Here is a 24,494-nt window from a genome sequence, read left to right as displayed (position 1 = left end):
CTACAGTAACACGGCTGGAGACTGGATGAAGCATCTGGGGGATGGTTTCGCCAGAAGTGAGTCTTTAACAACTCTCAGTCTTACAATCAATAGCTGCAGTGAAGTGAGTGAAGATCAGTTACTGGAACTGTGCAATAATCTGGCAAGAAGTGACACATTAACTACTTTGAGTTTGACAATCAACGACCACAGTTCTACAAGTAGAGGCCTTGGATGTGATCTGAGCAAGTGTTTTGCAGACTGTAAGTCGCTAGCTTATCTTAGTTTAACGGTAAGCTTGTATGGAGAGGAAGATGTGTGCTAAAACCTACCTTTCCGTGAGCAAAATGAAAGTAAATTTATCCAATCAAATTCAATAACGAAGGCGTGTATCCATAACTCGATTGACGCATGCGCTGCATCCATACAATCATGATAACACGTGCAAGTTACACTGAGCGAACGAAATTTGTTCTTGGTCGCTAATGAAGAAGAAAACTCTCTTGAAGAACCGGAAAGATGGAAAACGAGTCCAGAGTACGTAAATTTAGTCGACACAGAAGATAAATCATCTTTGGATTGGAGTGAAATCAAGTCGCTCTTTATAAGAAAACGAAACGACAAATAGCGGCGGGGATAATTTAAATGAAGAAGAAAACTCTTTGAAGAACCGGAAAGATGGAAAACGAGTCCAGAGTACGTAAATTTAGTCGACACAGAAGTTAAATCATCTTTGGATTGGAGTGAAATCAAGTCGCTTTTTATAAGAAAACGAAACGACAAATAGCGGCGGGAATAATTTAAAGCCCACTGTGGGGCTATGCTAGTAAGGAGCTCAGCAAGAACTTAACAAACTACAGATTGGATCTATCGGATTCTCTAAGGTAAACAAGTTTGTTTGTAACGCTGATATAAAAATAATAGAAGCTAGAAAACGCTAGTTTTCCAGGGAAAATTTTCGTGTTATTGGACAATGGAAACCTTTTTTTTTTTTCCATTTCGAAAGGCCGTCTTTTTTGCATTAGTATGTTAGTTTTTAGACGCAAAAGTTCCTTAGACGATAGCGATTTAATGCGTCGAACTTTGCTTTTGAACTTAACTCTAAAATCAGTTGAAGTGATTTTCAAAACGGCGCAAAAATACGGTTTTCTGCATTAAACGAAAGAAGATATTTAGAAAGGGAAGTTTAGAACGCTCGTTTTTAATTAACTTAGGAAACTCCGACGGTTTTAAATTTTCTTCGCTCACTCTTGTTTGTTTGTTTGTTTGTTTATACCGTTTTCTGTTAGTTTTGTTATAAACGGATTGGTGTGAGTAACCAGACTACATTTTTTCCGTTCCACCTCTTGCCTCCGTGCCAAACCGCGTCTGTTTCATCCTTTTAGCTGTGCGTCTATCGAGTTATGGACACTTGGAAAGTTTTAAGCGCTCTCGAGAAACTGTGTTGCTCTCGGCGAACTCTAAGGCCCTTCTATACTAGCGATTTTTGTCGCACCTCACTACAATTTTTCTCGCGGAAGGCTACGGCTTCAAATCGTCCTTTAAACCAACGTTTTTTTTTGGGTGTGTTTTCAATGCTGTACTCTTTGCAAGAAATCAAGAAAAATTGTGTCACATTTAAAACATGTTCGAACCTCCTGCGACATCCCAGTGACAAATGAGCGCTGAAATGGCCGCTAGTTTACGCGTGCGATTTAAAACTGCAATTTGCGTGCGACAAAAATTGCGTGTGTAAACGGGCCTTTACGGTTATCTCCTACTTACCAAACTTTCCGCACACGTGCTAAACACGAACCAATTCTAAATTCCTATTGTGAGTTTTTGACAATGTTTGACGAAGTAGTTACTTGTTAAAGTAAAGTTGAATGGTGAAGAGTGTCAACCTTGCTTAGCAGTGTCATTAGCCTTTTAAGCCGTAATATCAAACCGCAAATTCTCCTTATTGATGTGTTCATATTTGTTGTGGTATAAGTTGGGAGAAATTGCTCAAAATCAGTTTATCTTTCAGTGATCATTTGCTATATTCTCGTGATCAGCGTGTTTGATGTTTAACCGATACCGTAAACTTTCACTTATAAGCCCCCCCCTCCCCTCCCCCCGATTATAAGTCCTCCCTGTTATAGGCCCATCTACCTCGAAACCCAAAAATACATCCGATGATAACCCCCCCCCCCCCCCCCGGATATAAGCCCCCCCTCTAGTTTCGTTCGTCTTGTTGTTTCGTTCGTCTTGTTGGTTTTAATTTTGTTCCAATTATTGACATTTTAAAGCTTGACTAAAAACCAGTAAATAAAATACGTATTTCGATCAACACCGCTATAACTCGTTTAGAAACGGCTTTTTTATTCCGGTCATAAGCCCCCTCGGATATAAGCCCCTCCGTTTATTTGGCCGTATTAAACCCCTTGCGAAGTTGTATTAGCCCAGGGCTTATAAGCGGCAGTTTACTGTATTTCAAGGAGGACAATGCTACTGATCTCCATTGAGGCTTAAAGGGTTAACTGTCTCCTGTCTTCAAATTTGCCTCTGTGTTAATTGTGTTTGTCAAAGGTAACGGCGCTCCTTTTGTTGAGTAGTTTAATTTTGGACTTGTTGAACTGAAACTAGCTTGTAATTGAGCTTATGTAGGGAATTATCGTTAAACAAAGCTACGATACGATACGATAATGTAGATTGATTGAAGGGAATCCCTGCATAATCCTTCGTTTCAAGGCAGCTCCATTTCTTAGCTCAAAATACGTTATTTTGTGTTTACCACTGGTGACCGCGCTTGCTTGATTAATGACCCAGGAGTGGAATGAAATCTTGACAGATTAAGAGTTATCAATGATCCTTTCAACCAGACACCAAGCCAAATTCTTCATTTTTTGTGTAGTAAGTGATGTAAGAGGTTCGAGCATTTGGGAAAAATTCTGTGCACTGTGACGAAAGCAGGTTAGTTTTGAAAAGTTGCAGGCTGGGTATAAAATGCAGTCCGAGATAAAATCTGATTAAACATTTGCTATTAGATGTGAGGCAAGTGCAAAGGAGATCAACGTGTTGGACACAATCGTGTGGATATTTTAGAAAATTAAACTCGGCATGAATCTGAGTTTCACTTCAAAGAGCATCTAAAACGCAAAATTCAAGAAAATTCTTAAATTCAATTTATTAAGCAGAAGACAAGGAAGAACACCACGGGAAAGTGGTGTTTAGTAGCTTTGATTGATTAGTCACATGTGAGGAATTTCATCTACAGACTCAAAACCTGGAACCACCTCGGCAGCTACAGTACCACAGGAAAGAACTGCTCAGTAGCTTTCACTTGAATGGTCACACTTGAGGATCTCATCCACAGACTCAGAAGTTAGTACCACCTTGTACAGCATAATAAACGGCACCACTGGAAAATACTACTCAGTAGCTTTCACTTGAATGGTCACACTTGAGGATTTCATTTACAGACTCAAAAAATAGAACCACCTTGTGCAGTATAATAAACAGCACCACAGGAAAGTACTGCTCAGTAGCTTTCATTTGAATAGTCACACTTGAGGATTTTATCCACAAACTCAAAAGGTAGAACCACCTTGTACAGCATTGCTGTGGGAGTGGAAGAGTTTACGGTTTTCTTGAAAAGTGTCATTGTATATTAAGAATCTATCAAAGTTCCTCGCAGAGATGCTTCTCTTCCTGTTGATCCCAACATGTGGCATGTAATGCAAATGCATGGTTATGTTGTTGTTTTATTGTGCACATACCTTGTACTGTTATGTTACCCTGGCCGTTTCTAATTTGCGCACAAGGCTGGGTGAAGAAATTTATCTCGGTCTGCAGCCGATACTCAGTCTGAAGTCGATACATGTGAACGACACAGGTTTTGTTTCGATGCCGTTAGACTGACAACTTCAAAGAAGCGTGATGTGTATTCCACATAACGTCGGAGGAATTTGAATTCTTACTGCTCTCAAGCCTAACCTTTTTTTGCAGAAGAATTTTACTGTTCCTCTTGGCAGCACAGCAACTTGAGCGTTCTCTACTCGTTTAAGCCTGGATTCTACTGACGGTAATGACGTCATAGTACAAGTCTGGAGCAAAGACGTCACAGTATCGATATAAAAAAAGTGCCAAGTATCGAGAAATATCTCACGAATATCGTATCGCATGTGAAGCTGATATCGGCTCACTGTTACCTGCAGACTACCGAAGTATTAATTGAGGATGAAAGTCCGTTGTCATGGTGATAATGTGAATTTGCCCTTGGGGTGACTGTGGGGATTCTCTCGTCTCATGATTCCCAAATGGATCGGTTTGTTGAAGAAATTTCCTTTTAAGTGTAGGTAATGTAAATAGCTGTTGAAGACCATGAAAGTCAAAGCAGCTGAATTGTATTTTATCATTTAAGAATCGGAAGACACAAATCGAGAAGGTTTTGTCTTCTTTCTATGATCCTTGTACTGGGAAATCTCATGTAATTCAACTACGGGGAAAAGTTGTTTCGTGCCAAATGTTATTGCTTTCATTAAGCAAAGTGTAACCAACGTGAACATTATTTCATGCTATGTCGTGCTGTACAAACCAAAGACAAGGTATAACTTTTGTAGTTAGGTAGATAGCAATTGTACAGCCGTACATATTTCTAACAGGGTGCATTTGGTACCTCAATTGTACATAGACATTAAGGCGGATTTAACATTTCTAGAATCAGAAGACACAAATCGAGGTTTTGTCTTTTTTCTTGAATCCTTGTGCTGTTAAATCTCCTATAATTCATGGTACGGCAAGTAAGTTTTGTAGTTAGGAAGATAGCAATTGTTACAGCCATACATATTTCCAACAGGGTGCATTTGGTACCTCAATTGTACATAGACGTTAAGGCAGATTTAACATTTTAAAATCAGAAGACACAAATCTAGAAGGTTTTGTCTTTTTTCTATAATCCTTTTTACTGATAAATCTGTAATTCAAGTACGGGGAAAAAAGTTTTCTTGCCAAATGTTATTGCTTTCATTAAGTAAAGTGTAATTAACGAGAACATTATTTCATGCTATGTCGTGCTTTACAAACCAAGGACATGGTATAAGTTTTGTAGCTAGGTAGATAGCAATTGTACAGCTGTACATCTTTCTAACAGGGTGCATTTGGTACCTCAATTGTACATAGACGTTAATTTAATGAACCTGAAAGTTAAAGCAGATTCAACATTTTAAAATCAGAAGACACAAATTCAGAAGATTTTGTCTTTTGCTATAATCCTTGTAACGAAATTGCAGGGTTGAATGTTTTGTGCCAAGTGACTTTTACCAAGTAGATTACAAGAGACAAATATGAAATTGACTCCGAGAAACGAATTCGGAGTAAAATGTAATATTAGAATTTTATTAAACCATTTGAAGTTTACGTGCTTGCGTATGATATCTGTATTTGATTTACAGATCAACGTGAAATGTTCCTAAAATAAAAATTGGTCCATCAGAACATAAGCGAAGGGAACAAAGACACTCGCCAATCGAAGGAATTTGTATATATTTACTGTTTGATTTACAGAGATCAACATAGAATTTCTCCTTTTCAAACTCATTAATAATTCATGTGAGAAAACAAATGAAATCACTACAGTGAAGGAGATTTGGAAATGTGATCCTAATTATCCTAAAATTTGGTGAACGGTTGCTTTGAATGTCTTCATATCAAACACACGAAAGAGTGTTTGATGCGATTTCTAAACACCTCGAATAGTTGTCTGAAAAAGCGAGGCGCATTTCTCGTTGTTTGAAAATCGTATGAAACACTCTTCCTTGTGTTGAATATATTACTTACAATACCAACACATATTACAGCAGGGAGAATGGATTGTCCATTGCAAGTTTTCCTTCGTTTGTTTAGGTTTCCTTTGTTACGCTCTGATTGTTTAAAATAAAGTAGCACCCTTATTTCTCCACCGATTAGAAATGAAACCAAGCCACAGGAATATTCCGCGCCTCTTTTAGTTTAATGGGACATTTCGAATTCTGATTTGTTTATTCTCTTTTGTGTAAAACGTTCATTCGGTTTGACGACAAGGTTTAAAACCATTGATTGGAGCCAAAGCTGAAGCAAGTCCTGGTTTGCATCAAGGGAAAGGACTCTAAAATTAATTGTTTTGAAAATATCAATTGGAAGTACCTGTGCCCCGTTTGATCTTGGTGCCCTAAAATGGTGCTCGGACACGGGCCCTTGTATTAACGGACCTTTTTTTATTGGTGCAATGGCGACCAGTGGAACACTTCGACGGTAAAGAACGTTGAGCACTTTGCTATTCGTAGACCGTTTGATCTTGAAGCCCTGAAATGGTGCTCGGACATGGGGCCTTGTATTAACGGTTCTTTTTATTGGTGCAATGGCGACAAGCGGAGCACTGCGACGGCAAAGAACGTGGAACACTGTGCCGGGCACGGGTCTTAACTCTAATGTTGCTATTCGTAGACCGTTTGATCTTGAAGCCCTGAAATGGTGCTTGGACATGGGCCCTTGTATTAACGGACCTTTTTATTGGTGCAATGGCGACAAGTGGAGCATTGCGACGGCAAAGGACGTACGTGGACCACTTGTGCCGGGCACGGGTCTTTAGGTTACCGTATACCTTAAGAGGTGTCTGGAGTCCAAGGTATGTAGCGCGTCCGGTTTAAAACATAGATACCTGAACCCTGGTATCAAATTAAAGCTTATAAAGCTGGCTATCAAACAATACCAAGAATTTTGAAAGAAAATTAATTGCCGAATTTTTAGCACTGTTTTCTCGAATCAATTTTTTCACTTGGAGGCGACAAACTCAAAGGGAATTTGTTCGTTTGCTTTCAAACCTGGACAGTAGCTTGTTTAACATATAAACAACAAAAACGTGTCTGAGAATTTTTTCTTTCGAAATATTTTTCTCCGAGAACAACTTTTTTACGATCACTCCACATTTTTTTATCCTATTTCGAAAATGTTCTGTAACTTTTCTTTGCGATTGAATATGGCAAAACGCAGACACGTTTTTTTAGCGCTTTGGATCCGGAAACTGAGGAGCAAATTAAATTGGCGAAAAACAAAATTCGCTTTGACTTGTAGCTTTCAAAAAGTGATTCGCACGCTCGCATTTAGAGGTCGTGAAAAATTCGGCAAATTATTGGTGTGGTTTGAGAGCCGGCTCTATAAGCTTTAATTTGATGTAGGGGGCTGGATATCTCCAGTTTAAACTGGACGCAAGACACCTCTGAAGGTATACGGTAACCTTATCTCTAATGTTGATACTCGTAGGTCGTTTGATCTTGGTGCCTGGCCTTAGCAGTAGTATGGGATATGAGGGGATCAGCGCCTTTTTTCCAAAATATGGTTAATTTTTTGCGTTGATTTTTTTTGCGCGGATATTTTTAAAAAAAAAATAGAATCAATTATTTTTCCAAGTCGAAATATTCTCAAGGCATTTTCAAAAGAAAACTTTTTTGGAATTCTATATTAAAATATCCACAAAAGTGCGTTTAAAAAATCATCATATGGAATCAGCAGTCATTTCGACGCTTGGGTGTTATTTGAATAAATATGGCTCAGGCGAAGCGACGATGGAGTCGCCGCTTTTAATTGCGCAAATAATTTCCCAAGGTCAAACCAATTTTGTTAAAGAAATTGCATCAATGATTTTTTTCCAAATCATAGGCGTTTCTATCAAATTATCATCATATGGTTCAGGTGGAGCGACGATGGAGTCACCGCTTTTAATTGCCGTGTTTGAATCGTAGATGATTTTTCCATTCATCAAAATATGACTTTGTCATATTTTTAGTTGCTCCATCGCATGTATATGAAATTTGTTTTCCATTTTCATGAATAAGAATGCTTCCATAATGTGGCCTGAAAACAACCAAATAAAAATTTGTTATCACAAAAACATTAGTATCAAAAATATAACGTTCTTCTAGTCGAACCGGTTGACTATATATCAGATTGACTGTTTTCGGGTCTCGGTTGTATAAACAGATTTTACAAACAGAAGTTACTTTACCATCATAATAAAATTGCCGATATGTTCTTCTTTTTTTGCAACTATGACATTTGGTTAACTGATTTATGACTTTGATGCATGGGCATTTATCCTCCATTGGATAATAGCTTATAACCTCCTTCATGTGTTTTTCGGCTTTAATTGGAAATTTTATGATATATTTATTTTCCATTTTTTTATACTATTATGTAGTAATATTTCTTTAAGCCATTTTACTTTCTCGGAAATGATGTAATGCAGTAGGACTTTCCCGCTTGCGTCTAAATTCAGTCTATTGTGTTCAAGGTCATGAGACAGTCGTATGATTTTTTTTAGCCAATCAGATATTCACCCATAAATTACTCATCTGAGTAGAAATTTTAGTTTTAGTTTGAGCTTTACTTTGAGTTTGAGTTTGGATTTGAGTTTGATTTGACTGATTGAAACCGTTTAAATATTAAACAGTTTCACATTTTGCATAACAAAGGCTTCTTTTTTCATTATTACGCTTTAAACAATATTGTGTACAATTATATATTGTATTGTATAGTAGAATGAATTGTGATTCAGAAATACACGAAGGTTTCAGGGATTTTGGAGAGTCTTGTCCTTTCTGTCATGAGCAGTTTGAAAATCGTAAGTCAAACGAGCGCGAAAAGTGTTGTGATAATGCTCATATAATTCTTGATAGAGGTTATTCAGTTTGTAAAAATTGTGGGCAAGTTGCTGGCTATAAATTCGTAAACGAATATGTTAATTTCCGAGAAAATTTTTATCGCTTTCGTAAAAAGAGCGTTTACAATCGAAAATATCATCTTGAAAATATAATCGATGATTTATTGGCAGCATCAATGATATGTGTTAATCATCAACAGAGGGTAAAAATACATCGTATTTTCGCCGAAATAAATAAAATCCTTCCCCATATTAATGGGAAAAGGAAACGTATTATCAGTATAAAATTTTTATTAGAACAAATTTTAAGCGTCATGGGATTAGAACACAGTCCGCTTGTTTGTATTAAGAGTAACCAAACATTGGCTAGTTATAAAAAATATTGGGATAGTGTATTGGATTTGATTGGTGGTGAAATAGGTCAGTGAAATAACTTATCATACATCCTTGCTTGTTTATCAACAATCGGTGTGTTGTCTAAAATATAATCATCAGCATGTTGTAGTTTTTTCAGGAGATCATCATCAGATTCGCCACTTCTAAGGATTTCTTTTATGGATATTAACAAGTGCCCGTATCTTTGAAAGGCGTAATGACATTGGTATGTTTTTATATCGAGATTCTTATGCTTCAAATAAATTTGAATGAAAAGTGAAACAGCAGTAGCCGCAACAAGAGATATACCTGAAGTGGGTATACTTAACAATTATTCCACGAGCGCACGTTGGATATGAGATGATAGATAGCCAATGAGGCGCGTAGCGCCGAGTTGGCTATAATCATCTCATATCCAACAAGCGCAAGTGGAATAATTGTTTTATTAAAAACAATCAAGAAATATTGCTAGATCTTACTGATTTCGCTGTGCAAGAACAACCAGAAGACAATTTAATGGTCGCCATTTCTCGGCCATGGTATAATTGCTCATATACCATGGCCGCTAAGCCAATCAAATCCCTCGAATTGCATTATACAATGATTCAGTTTTTAATAATACTGGATATACCACCAGCAGCAATAATTGCAGAACTGATGTTACCGATTAATTTCCATTTTCTATAGGATTTATAAGCTTTTTTGTAAATCCACATTTTTTTGTGATATGTTTTGTAATAAGATTTCAATTCATCGATTTGGTCAGATGATAATGTGTTGCTGACATGGTTGAACTCTGTTACATCAATCATAGTCTTTTATAATTATTGTCCATACAAAATTTTATGTATTTTTAAGAGCGTCATTGATCGTGTTGATTATTAAAGGTTTTATTTTAGTACGCATCATATTCTCCAATAGTCCTTTGATGTCAGAATCCAATTGCACCAAAGATTGTCTTATACGATTGTTAATCAGTGGTTTGATAGTATCCTCTGTGTAGCTCTGGAGTTGAATAAGAGATATTGCATGATTTGGTTGTGTTCCATCTTTGATAATCAGATGACGGTCTTCTGTGTCAAGGTGACCATCATCATTTACGTGAATTGGTTCTTTCCATATGATATCTTGCTGCATTTCATGTCTGACTGTATATTCAAACTTATTTCCGTTTTCATCTTCTACGTATGGCATTGTATATGATATGATTATATTAATATTGCTTTGTGATAAATAGTAAAATAAACGTTTCTTAATTTTGCACATTGCAGTGAAACAATAGTATCGAATAATCTATTTACAGTTATCCATACTGTGTTAGCATCTTGAAAATCAAAGTTATAATTATTTTTTTGATTACTTAGAAGTGTTATAATAATTGTATCTGTGACTCTTTCATAAGTTCTTCTCATAAGTCTTATATCTGTGATCCATATTTTTTTATCGAATCTGAGATAAGCGCCTTTTGTGATGAAATAACCATTATGTATAACATCTCCGTAAATCCGAACTAGTCCATTTTTTTTCTGTAGAAATTGTAAATTTACAGCTTCACCATCATAAACCCTTGGATCTACACTATCACTCCATCCTTTGATTCCATAAATAACCAAGTATCCTTCTGGGTTCTGGACTACAGCTGTACCATGAATTTGCAATGTTATACGATCAGGTGTGTTTTTGCTGTTGTTATTTATCTGAACAAGAAGTTTGCCGTACGTGTCGAATGCTCGGTAGACCTGTTTGTGAATATAGACAGTTGTTCCAACAGTAAACAATGATACATTGGTGGATTCAGGGAAAAAATACTCGAATATCATTGTGAACGTACCAATGGGTAATGGATAAATGTTGAATGAGATACCACTTCGATAATCATTAGACCCGGAGTCCTTAATCATTGTGATAGAATATGCTTTCTTATTTTGGTGAGCTGATTCTCTGAAATTGTTTTCAAACCCATTTACCCTGATATTATATTCTGAAGCTGATTCATCTGTGTCATACAGGTATTTGAATTCGTTTGTTTTGTGACTGCTAATCAAATGTGATTCAGCAAGTTTATCTTCAAAATACTTTTTATTTACACCGTCTTTATCATTGGTTGGCTCTTTAACATTTATCAACTTATGATCATTCAAATTTAAATCAGCAGTCATTGAATTGCTCCCATCTTTTCTAAGGATTGTGTTAAAAGCTGTATTAACTGAAGTTGAAATAGTATTGATAACATAGGTATCTCGATTGTCAACATAGTTTTTATCAGCTTTGAGATTCAGCTCAGCCACCCGAGCAGCAGCTGATGGATCATTCGATAATTTCAGAAATTTAATTTCATGACCACGCATGTCTAGATCACCATCCAATGCATCAGGTTTTAGACGGTTAAGAAAATTCTGATCAACGTAGTATTTATTAATAGCATCAGTCTCCTGAGTACCAGCAGCAAGGTTTATTATCTTATTATTATTCATATTCAAGTTACCAGTCATTGGTGATGATCCATCCTTTTCCAAATAACCAGTTAAATCAGGTGATGGTATTTTTTTAACAGAATCATCAACGTACTTTTTATTTGCTGCTTGATTGTTATTAACAGGTTCTAAAACATTAATATCAAAAAATGTTTTCCGTCCGGTGATATGTTGTTCTGTTGATGTGACCATTATTTCGCTTTTAGCTCGTCCACCATAGCCATCAAAGTTTTGCAAATCTGGTATATGAAGATGAATGTTTTGATAAGACTGATGCTCAGTCATTAATCGAACATCATTAGAGCTACCAGCGCCGTCTGGTATATCTTGTAAATATATGCTGTTGGTATGAACGCTGCCAGTATTGCTGTAAATTACTGCTTTATTATTGACGACTGTACCTGATTGTGCTCCATCCAATAATTGAATCTGACTCTTTGTGACAGCATCATTAGGATTAGTGCCTTGGTTGACATTAACCATTTTTTTGTTTTCTAAGTTATAATCACCATTATCTGTTAGTATAAAACCAACGCCTGGAGGTCCTTGAGGACCTTGTTGTCCTATTGATCCAGAACCTGATGCAGAAGTTGTTTCGTCATTGAAAATTCCCATTATACTAATTGATTAGACTGTTCCGTAAAAGTTTCTTTTTACAACCTTCATAGTCTGTCCACATAGAGAAAAGAATATGGTTTTTTGGTGGCTTTAATATATGTTCCCTTATCAACTCCCAATTCACGGGATATCAGACTCTGTTCATTATTGCTTGGAAAGTCATATACACAAAAATGTGAGCAGTTCAAACGAATGTCCTTTGGAGTTTTGTAAAATGATTGACTAAGGTAAATAACAGAACAGTTTTTATGCCTACCACCAATAAAATATTCAATTAATGGTTTTTGGTTTTTATCACAAATAAAATCATCAAATATAACAATCTTTTGTGATTCATCATCAATTAAACTATCAACTGGAACTATCTGATCATTGTCATAAACTATTACATCGTAACCAACATTATCTGATATATCAGTCAGTTTTTGAATCATATCTTTATACTTTTGTTGTTCAAGATTTTTTGCATAAAGATGTATTTGATCATAGTATAATAATGGCTGCAAAAGCATGTGATAAAGAAGGTTAGTTCTACCCGAACCAGAATTACCGCATATAAGCATTCTAAATGTATCATTAGGCATAAATCCATACAAACGTTTGAAATTATTGTTTTTATTTTCATTATCATAGTTTGGAATATCCATATAATATTTTATTAGACAATATTGATATGTATTTGTATATGATTTCTGAAAGATAAGTTTAGATAAGTTTAGATAAGTTCATGTAAGCGAATAGTATAATGGACTTACAAAGATTAAAACAAATATCTGAAGCCAAGATTAAGGCTGGAATTTTAACTAAAGAGGTAAGAGACACGTTGAAGGAATACAAGCATAATAAACAAGATTTACAACAGGGTTTATCAGAAACGTTTAAACCAATAATTAAAGCTCAGGAAGAGACAAAACAAACAATCGACGACAAACAGGATAAATTAATTGAGCAATTGCAGAAAAACCAAAAAGCAATCACATCAGGTTTGGAGAACATTGAGATGTTAGCAATTCAGCCTGGACAACCACAACCACAACAAGAAACAAAACTGCCAATTGGTTACAAACCAGCTATGATGAAATCACCATATGAAGCAAATCTAGACAAGGGATTCGATGATGATGAAATTGAGACAATGATGAAATATGAATTAATTCCGCCTAGTTCAGTATTCCATCGTATTCAGGATGGTTCGCTTAATTTTGATGATTATGATGAATACGTTGGTAAAACAATACAGGCAATTGGTAGAAAAAAAGGTCCTTTATCAAAAGGTCAAGGTAAAACCAAGAATCAAGTCAAAATCGATATATTGACCAGAGAAATCAAAGCGTTGCAAAAATACAGAGATCGGATTGCAGTAATCCCTGAAGGTCTCAAAACCCTCAGTGGTAAAGGCTTGCATACACAACCAAAGCGGAATGCGTATAAGATAAACCAATATGGTCAGTATGGTGGTCTCATGATTGATATCCCCAAATTGATGGGGCAGTTGAGACTTGTTGCAACAAAAGACGATCAAAAAGTGCTTGATAAGAAGGTTGATTTTGACACCATTGATCTCCTCACAAAGAGATTCAATTCAAAAAAGAAATACAGTGATATAGCCAAAATGGTTTTCAATGAATTAAACCAACTGAGTGAAATTCCAATCCATAAAACCAGTAATAAGTTCAAAAAAATAGGATCAGGAGTTGTCTATTTCAATAATATAAATGACCTACTTGACAGAATGGAATTACTTGGTGGAAGTATACTAGCTGGGAATAACTCCGTTAAAAATGAATTTTCACAGATTGCCCATAAATTGAATCAACTAGGGACGATTTCCAATAAACAACTCATTGAGCTGTTGAAGAATTATGTATTGTAATGATATATATGCAAGAACGAGAAATAAAGATATCATCCGTTAATCGTCAAAAAATAGGTAGGAGTCAGCCTGAAGACTTTTCAATCAAGTTTAATCCACCAATTCATCTTGACAGCAATATGAAACATGAACTAGCAGTTAATCGTGTGTCAATGACTTATTCATGGCATAATATCAATAATAAAAACAACAATAATAAAATCAAATACTCCAAAGATAGTGGAGCCAATTGGGAAACAATCACATTTGTTGATGGTATGTACAGTTATGATGATCTCAATAATTATATTACACAAGCCATTAAACAAAACGATGATCAACCAGCTAATGGTGTGGCTGTCAAACTGTATTTTGTTTTATCAAGTTATCGTGTCGTTGTCGAACTTGGAAATAAATGGAGATTAGATATATCCAATTCAAATTTCGGTGATCTGATCGGTTTTGAGCCCAAAATAATAACACAGACTGAATATAGCAGCAAACTTCCAAATATAACCAATAGTATTGATGTCATAAACATAAATTGTGATCTTATAACTGACAGTATTAGCGATGGAGTATTAACAAATACATTAATAATGATTCCAACAGATAATTTAAGAAGATCATTTCCATTTACTTTTGAGCCGAAAAGAGCTTTATTCAGTCCAGTATCAAAGAATATTATATCCGAAATCAGAATAACGGTAACGGATGCATTAAACAGACCCATTGATTTAAATAATATAGATTGGTTTATGAGTTTAATTCTACGTTCAAGTTTTGTGTAATGAAATTGTATAATGAGACAAAGTGAATTCAAAAGAAGATTTGACCCAGAAATGGGTCGTTATGTTAGAAAGAATATTTACGATGAATCAATTGTTGGTGGGAATATATTTACATCAATTGCATCAAAATTATTCGGAAAAACAACCAAAGAATTAGCTAAAAAAGGAGTTAAAACAGCAGCTACAAAGGCTGTTACAAAAACTGGAGAGCATATTGGGAATAAAGCCGGAGACAAGATAGTTCAGTTATTGAGTAAAAAACAACCCTCAATTTTGTCACCTACCAGTGTGTCCACTCAGCCAAAGGTAACAACTTTAAGCGCTAAGCCTAAAGTTCTTATGCCAAGCGTAACAAAACAACTTTCTGATATGGAAATAGCAGATCGAGTGAATCAGATAATATCTGGTGGGAAAATCAGAAGGAGGAAAATTATGTAATATAATAGTATAATGAAATCATTCAGGAATCCAAAATATTTAGAACGTTATGAAGATGTCTTTTTCGAACTTGAAACACCACCGAATACTGGTGATCCAGGAAACGACAATTCTCAGAAGAAAACCGGATACAGGTTTGTGGTTGACAACACAGGTGAGGTAACACCTTTCGACTGGTATAATGCCAGAATCTCAATGACCTTCAAAGTACAAACAATGGCTAACGCTAATATTGCGGCTGAGGATCATAATGGGATTGTTAATGGATCCCATTCATTCATCAACAACTTCGATGTTAAACTAAATGGTCGGAAAGTTTATGACTGTAACGATGCAAATCAAGCAGTTAATATCAAAAATTTGTTAGAATACAGTCAAGAATACGCCCAATCAACAGCAACAAATGAATTATTTTATTTGGATACAAAACGACATGCTGAAGAAAGACCTGCTCAGGCAAATTACAATAAAGGATTTGCTGCAAGAAAAGCACTTCTGGGTCTTTCAGCTGAGGTTCCCACGGAAATCTCACTGAACCGTTATTCATTTTTTGAGGCACTACGAGATGAACTTCTTCCTTCAACAATAATGGAAATAAATCTACAAATTGAATCAGATAATAATCTTATTTGGCAAGCTGGGGCTGCGTGCCGTGTTATGATAATGAGGATGCAACTAGTTGTGCCAAGAATAACTTTCAATTCAGAAGGACAATCATTATACATTGATCAGTTTATGAAACCGCATAAATGGACATATCTACGTGAAAACATCGAACGATCAAACAGTACTAGACTACGATCTGGCACATTTACAATATCAACTGGCATCGAACGACCAAGACATGTGTTTGTGTTCATCATCAATGATGCCAATATTGGTGCACAAACGACTAATCCTTTCTTGTACAACACATTCAATGTTGCTAATGATCGAGCACTATCTTCTGCTCATCTGGTTGTTGCGAATGGTAATGAATATCCTGATGTGCACTACAACCCATCAACTGATATGACGCGTGTTTACCGAGATTTACTGAAGTATGTTCATGCAAACAATGAATATGGACAAGGTACACTTTTGAACACATCTAATTTCAAATCATTATTCGGGTTTTTATACTTTGATCTAACAAAACAAAAGACGGATATTAGAGATGGAACAACTAAACTGGTATTTCATTATGAACTATCAGGTGCCACAAATGCAAACTACTCAATTTATGCCCTCACTTTATACGAACAAGATGCTGAACTTGTACAGAAAGACGGCAAGCTTTTATTCAGATAAATATAATTTTATCTACACATATCATATATAAGATATGACTAGCTATCATTCACATGGTGTAAAATTGTCTCAAGGACAAAAACAAAAATTAGCAAAAGCATTGAGAAATAATTCAGCAATAACAATCAGATTATCACATGATGAACTAAATGGACCTGACCAACTTATGTTAACCAAAACCCAAATAAATAGATTACGAAAGTCAATGGAAAATGGTACTGGTTCTGATATCAAAATATCAAAAACGCAGATACAAAAAGCAGTCAAAATGGGAGGGAGCCTATGGTCATCATTATTCAGTCTTGGTGCTAGGACACTTCCAGCTGTAACAAGTCTTGCTTCAAAAGCTGCTGGTCCACTGGCTACAGGAGCATTATCTGGTCTTGCCAGTCTTGGTGTTGATAAGATATTTGGAAAAGGAAAACAGGTTGGTGGGTTCTTAATTCCACAAAACAAAGTTGATCAATTGATAAAGTATAAAGATTGGTTGACAAATGAACAAAAGAAACAAATCGTTAATGCAATTCATACTGGTGGACAGATTGTTATCAAACCGACAAAGAGTCAATCAGGTGGTTTCTTGGGTACATTATTGGCTTCAATTGGCGTTCCTTTATTGTTGAATGCATTGACAGGAAAAGGTTTACAAGTGGATAGAGAGAGATTGAGACGGTCTGTACCAGTTTATGTTCCAAAAAATACCAATGGTGGTTTGGTTCTTCCGGCTGATTATAGACCACCTCCATTTTATGGTACTTGGAAACAACCCATAGGCATGGGAGTAAAAAAAAAAACCTCCAAAAAAGGAAAAGGGTTACTACTGGGAAAAAACAGTCCTTTCAAAAACATTCCACTAATCGGGGATATCTTGTAGAATTTATTAATACTCCGCTTAGCAATTTTGATCTTAATAATTGGGTTAAACAGCTTGGTATCAAATATTTCAGAGGAGTTTTCAGCAAAGATAAATTACCCATGTCCATCAGAAACAATGAAGTGGGGATCATAAATCTTGATGATTATATCGGATCAGGCACACATTGGGTTGCATATCGAAATGGAAACAAATATGCTGAATATTTTGACAGCTTCGGATTACCTATGCCAAAAGAAGTGGGAAAATATCTTGCAACAAGTGGTAAACCTTTGATATATTCATCAGATGAAATTCAAGATCGAGATTCTGTGTTATGTGGATATTGGTGTCTCTATTATCTGCTTGAAAGACAAAAAGGAAAATCGATTCTAGAAACAATTCATAATACCAATTTCCATTTGAATACTACTGATAGTGATAATCATGAATTCATAATAAATTATTTCAAAAATATTGTGTAATATATATGTATAAATGGTAAAATCGTATTGTGTTAAACAGAAAAAACAAACTGAATGTGTTGAACCTTCTGGTTATTTCCAAACAAAAAATAATAGATTAATGTTTTTTTGTACTTGTGCAGAATGCGGGATAAAAAAAACCAAATTCGTTAAACAAAATCAGGGAAACGGAACAGCCCGTCCAAAGGGACGGGCATAATGGATACTTTAGCATCAACTGGTACTGATATGTTAATTCAACATGGTATCCCATGGTTGGGTAAAAAGGCTGTAGAAATGGGTAGATATTATGGATCTGAAGCATTGAGAAATCCCAAGCTACAAAAGAAGGCTCTTAATTATGCTTTAGAAAAAGCTACTCCTTTTATAAAGAAGACAGGTTCTGAAATGCTTGATCAATTATCTACCAAAGTACGTCCTAATAAAAAATATGTTACTGACAGAAAGGATCTCGATGGGAGTGGTTTCGATCTTCAAAAACAACTATCCAAACTTGGAGAATTACATATGAGAACTCCTAAGGGGAAAAAATACAATTACTGTGGACCTGGCACAAAATTAGAAGAAAGATTAGCATCAAATGATCCCAATTATCGAGGACCAATAAATAAACTAGATGCTATTTGCCAACAACATGATATAGATTATGGTAATGCTAGATCATTATCCGATAAACACGCAGCTGATGATATTATGCTACAAAGAATATCTGAAATACCTTATCGTGAAAGACCTTGGGGTACAAGCTTAGCTCAAGCTGCAATAGCCACAAAGAAAAAGCTTGGACTTGGAGCTTCAAAAAACGCCAAAAGCCGTCGAGTAAAAAATGGCAAGAAACATTGGCTGATGAACTGCATAAACCCATAAAGCGTAACTTTACTTGACGGCGTGTTATTGTTAATCATGTTGATGAAATATGGGCTGCTGATCTTGTTGAAATGCAACAGTTGAGTAAATGGAACAAAGGTTATAAGTATCTTCTCATGGTTATAGATATCTTCAGTAAATATGGTTGGATTGTTCCGTTAAAAGATAAGAAAGGTGAAACTGTAACCAAAGCATTCCAACAGATTTTCAAAGAAGGGTTAAACCAGAGTATCTATGGACTGACAAAGGCTCAGAGTTCTACAACAAACATATGAAAGACTTACTCGATAAACACAACATAAAACTCTATTCAACAGAAAATGAAGAAAAATCATCAGTGGTGGAAAGATGGAATAGAACAATAAAAACCAAAATGTGGAAGCAGTTCACTGCCCAAGGCAATACAATGTATCTGGATATATTACCCATGTTGTTGAAACAGTATAATATGTCTAAACACAGTTCAATCAAAATGACACCAACAGAAGCCAGAAAAAAGTCTAATAAAGGAACTGTTTACTTCAACCTATATGGTGATATGAAGCAACCAAAATTGTCTAAGTTTAAAGTAGGTGACAAGGTTAGGATATCAAAGTATAAAAGAAAGCTATTTGATAAAGGTTATACACCAAATTGGACCGAAGAAGTGTTTGTTATCGATAAAATCCAATACACCAATCCAATCACTTACAAACTGAAGGATCTCAATAATGAAGAGATACAAGGCAGCTTTTATGAAGCTGAATTGTTAAAAGCAAAACAAGAGGTATTCAGAATAGACAAAGTCATCCGGAAAGATCACAAGAAAAAACAAGCTTTAGTGAAATGGAAAGGATATAGTGATGATTTTAATTCTTGGATATCGTTGAAGGATTTAGTATAAATCTATGCAATTTTGTTTATGATAATTCTTATTTTTATTCAACATGGTCCTACCACACCTACATACAAATGTTCTATTTGACCACTTTTCTTCATCGGTTAATAGTCGCCGTCTTTTTTCTCCTGTTCTTGATGATTTGATATAATCATCAGGCATATCTTCTTTGTCCACATATTCAAATTTGTAAGAGACGCCATTCTTTTTTGAAATTCCAGTTTTGCAGTGGTTAGTGCCTTCGCAAACCATTCTCACTATCCCTGCATTAATACCAATATTTTGTTGAACAGCATACATACTATCATAGTATATCACCTCATCGGTACTACAATCGATGGCTTTTACGAATTTTTTATTGATATGATTATTGACCACAAACGAATAATCACGATTTTTTGCTGCTTTTTTATTATTCTCTTTTTGGGATAATAGTTGTAAATTGGATAAACGGTTATCATCTTTGATATCATTGATGTGATCAATCACTTTTCCTCTCGGAATTGCCCCATTAAAACATTCCCAAACAAAACGAGGAACATAATATATTCTTAACATTTGATCATTTTTTCTAACCAGACATTTCATATATCCATTACAACTTTTATCACCCTTTGATGGTATTTTATTATCAACATTTATGATACTCCCATCATCAGAAGCGGCATACAAATCATAAACTGGATGTATTAAATAATTTCTATCAGATATTTTTATACCTTGTTGACTCGGTTTAATTATACTACGACTCATTATAATATATAATAGTAACATTTCTTTAAACCATGTTAACTTGAAATAGAGTTAAACCATAAATCTGCTTAAAAATAAAATTTATGTATTATTATAATGATGATTGTATTACCATTAGATCCGATCATGAATGAATTTCATTATCATATGATCAGAGGGTTGCTTAATTTAATTGAGCAAGTTTATAATGCCCATATGCATTACTATTCATACCATCATTGTGAATATACCTTTTGTCATCAAAACATGATAATGAAACTTTGTTTAGTGAAAAACTCTTGAGGATATGCAAATCACTTCTGATTGTTTTCATGTTATGATACATTTGCTCGTTGTTGAATAATATATTTTTGTAATCCTCATGTTTAATGACTTTTTTGATTATGCTTTTAGCAATTCCTTTAGCAGTTTTATTGTTGGTGCCATCATCTTTGGTGTATGAATACATTTTACTACGTAAACCGATGAATTCTATTATCGGTTTGCTAGCCGCTACATCTTTAAACTTACCAATTACCTTTTTATTACTAGCATCATAAAATGGACTATCTGCTGGATAATCACTGTTATCAAATTTATCTTTATCATTCCAAAAATCTTTGTAGGCATCTTCTGTTCGAATTTCATACGTTAGCGAATCAGTGTCTGTAAATAATAATTTCGCTCTATTACCGTATGTCCCCTTAATATAATTATAATGAAAATCATATATTAGTGTTTTACTTATATCCAAAATACACATCCCAACATATGCTGGCCTGTTTAGGGTTAATGTCTCTTTGATCTTATGAATAGCCACAAGATTCTCATTGAAAATGTTACTGGATATAAAGGTTGGTTTTGATGTTAATCGAACAAGTTTCTTTTCATCTGTAACTAACCTTACATCAACTCTTTTTCTAAGGTTTTCCATGGTTTTTCCAAATACACTATTATTCATCAGTTTGAAAAAATCTTTTTCAAAACCATTTTTTGCATTAGTTCTTTTAAGAGTGTTAAAATCTATGTATTGTTTCAACCATGGAGATTGATCAAATTCAAGTACTCTATGAACCTTGGTTATTTTCAAACCTAGATCAAGATATAAATGCAAATTTCTATAATGTAATACATAGTTCCGTTTTTCAGACAACGTTGGAATTAATTTATGAACTTGACCAATTGAAATATTATACTTTTCTTTTATCAACCTGCAATATTCTGATAACATATTCTCTTTCACGCATACTTGTTCTGGTGCCAGTGGAAAATCATTATGCATATCATGTAGTACGGTTGGATAATCTAAATCAACTTCTAATATTATTCCCTTCTTTGATTCTTTCTCATACTTCCTTATATCTAGCTCTTCAATCTGCTTCTCTGATAACCATTTGAAACCTCCTGTTGGAAGACATTGAGACATAGCCCATCCATATAAATTATTTGCGTCAAGATACATAATGTAAGAAGATGGTTCTTTTTCATCATACTCTTTCATGTAGGGATTATTTGCTTTTCCGTATCGATTAGCAATGTAACTGGTGCCGCCTCTTAGACCTTTTTCAATAAATTGGAACATATCAATATCAGTCATAAGTTCTAATTTGATACCAGTCATTTTCAACATAGCATCCCAACTCAAACCCGGACTTGTGAAATAATGACATGGATCTAACTTATAATATTCCAAACACGTTTTCCTAAAATTTTCAAAAACATCTGCTAATAAAAGTATATCACTATTCAAATAAAGATCATGATATACTCCCATATTTTCTATTTTAAAGGTTTTCCAAACTTTTTTTGCATGCTCATATTGCTCATCAGATATATGCTCATCATTTAATTGACTATAAAACTCTTCTTTTGATGGTAATTCAGTCATTTCAAACTTATCAAAACTATCCATGTAATCATATGGGTATACACCTTTCTTCGTCATCAGATTAAAATATTTATTCTTTTTGAAAAATTCTTTTGTGTACTTTAAAGCATCTTTCGGCAGATTATCAACTAGATTAGCAAGTGATTGACTCATAAACTGAAAACTGTCAATAAATACCAAACTATTTCCCAACATAACAGCCATATATTTTTCCATGTTATTTGGAATGGCATTAACATTCATTTGACACTCCTCATCTTTTCCATTAACATATGTATGTTTTTTAACAATTTCACCAATCTGCTGCATTATAAAATGACTGTCGTATCCTCTTAGATTATGTAAAACCACTGGTATCTTGTCAGTGAGTTTATATGACAAATTGCAATCTTGATGTGCTGAACCTCTGAACAATCCTGTAATATGACAATGGTCCCTGACTCTTATATCTTTTTCATTATACGATCTACCACAAATATGACACTTATCAGCTTTTCGAAATTCTTCTTCATCAACATTAGTCATTTTCAATGGTTTGTTGAATTTGTATTTGACAATGTTTTTGCAGTAACGTACTTCTTCTAACATTTGTTCTAAAAATTTGTAAACAGCATTTTCACCTCTATAATATTTAACATCCTTGGTATACCTATCATCGTAACAACAAACAACTTTATACCCATATCCACAATCTATATGCTTTTGATAGGCTTCTGTAAACGATTTATCATTATTACGCTGACAACCATGTATCTTCTCTGTTAAAGCTTCAAAGTCAGCATATATTACAAATGGAGCAGGTAATTGCTTGTGGTAATGGTTATATTTCAAAATATTATTATCTTTACTTGGCATTCGAATTGCTTGTTCCCCATTTATTACTAAACATCTATCTTTGTGTTTTTCAAGAACTTCTTTTTTGCTGAAACATTGAAGACAATACATACAAAAATGTTTCCTTTCCTAATGTTTGGAATAGTTGTACATAAATCTATTAAAGTCTTTAATGTATACAAAATGATTATTTTCATTTTCTGTTATAAGTAGTAACTCCATATGATCTTCAAACTTTTCTTTTGAGATAAAGAGTGGATATGGTTGCTCATTCTCAAAACCGAAAACATTGATATTGATTTTATTCTGTTTCTCTATTTTATTAATTTGTTTAATTGTAACTGGAAATACAATACCATCATAATTTAATTCACTAACATATTTACGATCTGATTTTTTTATGCGTTGGGGGTCTTTAGCCATTGGATTTAAATGTCTAATATGACACCATCTAAAACATTCATTGTCTTTATTCTGTAGATTAATTAATCCTTTCCTATGGTGTTGTAATTCAATTGGTAGTTTCATATATGATGAACCCTTTGTTGGTTCATATTTAACAATATTCAAATAATGATTGTTGATTGATTTGATGATCCATCCTGAACCCTCTGATATCCATTGAGCGATCTTATTCAAGATTTGTTCTGCAGTTAATTGCAGTGCTTCAGCAATTTCTGTTTGGTTGATTATCATTTCAGCCTTACTGTTAAAATAAGCCGCTTTGGATATAACTTTATCACCTGTTGTTTTCTCAAATGCTACTTTCAAAGTTTCAATAAACTTCAGACCTTTCATGGATTTAAATATGTTTTTAATATAAAATCCCAGTTTCTGTCTAGTTTTTTGTAATTGAACTAATGGGTCTTTTTCATCTATTATATTAACCTCATATGATTCAGTAAAACCTTTTAAAGCTTTATTCACTTGCTTTATTTTAGTGCGGGGAGGTGGAACTGGTGTGATAATATTTTCCTCATATTCTTTAACCATTTGTTTAACTTTTTTGCGCAGTGTTGGAACAGGACGTTCCATGATTTTAGTACGTGGTGCTGGAACTGGTTGTTTGATTCGTTTGATTAATTGCTTATTCAAATCTATTAATTGATTCACTTGTTTTGTTAATGTAGTGACATTTTCATTTTGCTTTAAAATGATTTGCAATAATTCAGATTTTGATAAATTTTCCATTGTATTATATATATGATTAGATTTTTTTTCTGGCAATTTCTCCATAATATATATACGCGACTTCTCTTTAAGCCTTTTTGGTTTTTCAAAATTTGCTAATTTTCAGAAAGGCTTCACAGATTCAATACTTTTGCTATTTGTGGGCTTGTTTTGGCTATATTTTGACTTGAAAACGGCTCTGAAATGCAATCCAAAATATAGCGTAATTTTTAGAAACGCTTCACAGATTGGATACTTTTACCATTTGCGGGCTTATTATGGTTATATTTGGCTCAAAAACAGCTCTAAAATACA

The 24,494-nt window shown here is 34.5% G+C and overlaps 1 long non-coding RNA gene across 1 annotated transcript in view; it reads right to left on the bottom strand.

Moving 5' to 3' along the window:
* Positions 1-1,229: 1,229 nt before the first annotated feature.
* Positions 1,230-24,494, bottom strand: part of LOC146477754 (uncharacterized) — a 24,864-nt gene continuing 1,599 nt past the window's right edge. Inside the window, exon 2 of the long non-coding RNA XR_014865324.1 lies at positions 1,230-1,474. This is a non-coding gene — a long non-coding RNA (uncharacterized LOC146477754). The remainder of the gene's footprint in view (positions 1,475-24,494) is intronic.

Source organism: Pavona decussata, unplaced genomic scaffold (assembly GCF_977016875.1).
Source record: "Pavona decussata unplaced genomic scaffold, jaPavDecu1.1 SCAFFOLD_69, whole genome shotgun sequence".
In the NCBI taxonomy this organism is placed as follows: domain Eukaryota; kingdom Metazoa; phylum Cnidaria; class Anthozoa; order Scleractinia; family Agariciidae; genus Pavona; species Pavona decussata.
This window is presented reverse-complemented; position numbering and strand designations above follow the sequence as displayed.